Consider the following 1,111-nt stretch of genomic DNA (forward strand, 5'->3'; position numbering starts at 1 on the left):
ATGCTGGGCTTGGAGTACAGCAATTTTTAGAGCACGTTAGAAAGATTTAATCTTCAAAAACCAACTGTTGCAGGGCAACCATTCCGAGGAAACATAAACAGATATTTCACCTTCAAATGACGAACCTCTCACTTTCAGGTTATCATGAGAAACATTTAATCCTCAAATGACGAATATTGAGGTACAACTACACTGAGGAGAACAATAAACTATGCATTCTCAAATGACGAATTTTAGGTTACAACCACTTTGAAGGTTGCAGAAGAAACGTTTAACCCTCAAATGCAGTCATTTTGAGGTCATTGCAAACCAGAATCTCACCCGCAAGTGCTGAATGCTGGGCTACAGACATCTTGAGACCACAGAATGATTTAATCCTGAAAAGCCGAACGTAGAGCTACAATCACTCTAAGGTAAGCAAAAACTCTAATTTAACCTCTAAATATTGGACGTTGGAGTACAACCAATCTGAAAGGATTTCGATGTCTATCGGTGGCCATATGTTGTTTGTTCTTAACCGGGCTCTTTTTAGACAGCGAGTATTGTTGGGAGCTCTGGTATATAATTGCCATGTTTCTTTCCATATCTTTTTATAATCATGCCTAATGCTCCAATAACTGGTACTGTTTGCACCTTCATGGCCCACATCTTTATTGTTTCCATGTCATGGCCCTTGTCGTTTGACAATTTCTCCATTTCCTTTCAACTAACATTTCCATTAGAAGGGATTGCGATGTCTATCAGTGTGCATAAGCTCGTTTATAAGTCTTTTATTATTAGGTCGAGATGGTTAGCCGTGATATCTTTCTCAGTTTAGATGGCCATATTACAGATTATTGTGTCCAAGTCCGTGTCATGTACCATGTTTGGTACATGCTTATACCACTTCTTATTTGTCTTTACATTAAGGTGTCGGTTTATTACCCAGCGCATGTAGATTCCAACATGATCATGCCGTGTATATTTAGCAAGGACTTGGCAACCGGAGTTAATGTGGTCAACTGTCGCATTGTGTTGGTTGCAAAACCATACATTTGATGTTAAGGTGTTACCATGATTTCATATATATATATACGTATGTATGTATACTTTATCATTCATGTATATATAT

Source organism: Octopus bimaculoides, chromosome 20 (assembly GCF_001194135.2).
Source record: "Octopus bimaculoides isolate UCB-OBI-ISO-001 chromosome 20, ASM119413v2, whole genome shotgun sequence".
Taxonomy (NCBI): Eukaryota; Metazoa; Mollusca; class Cephalopoda; order Octopoda; family Octopodidae; genus Octopus; species Octopus bimaculoides.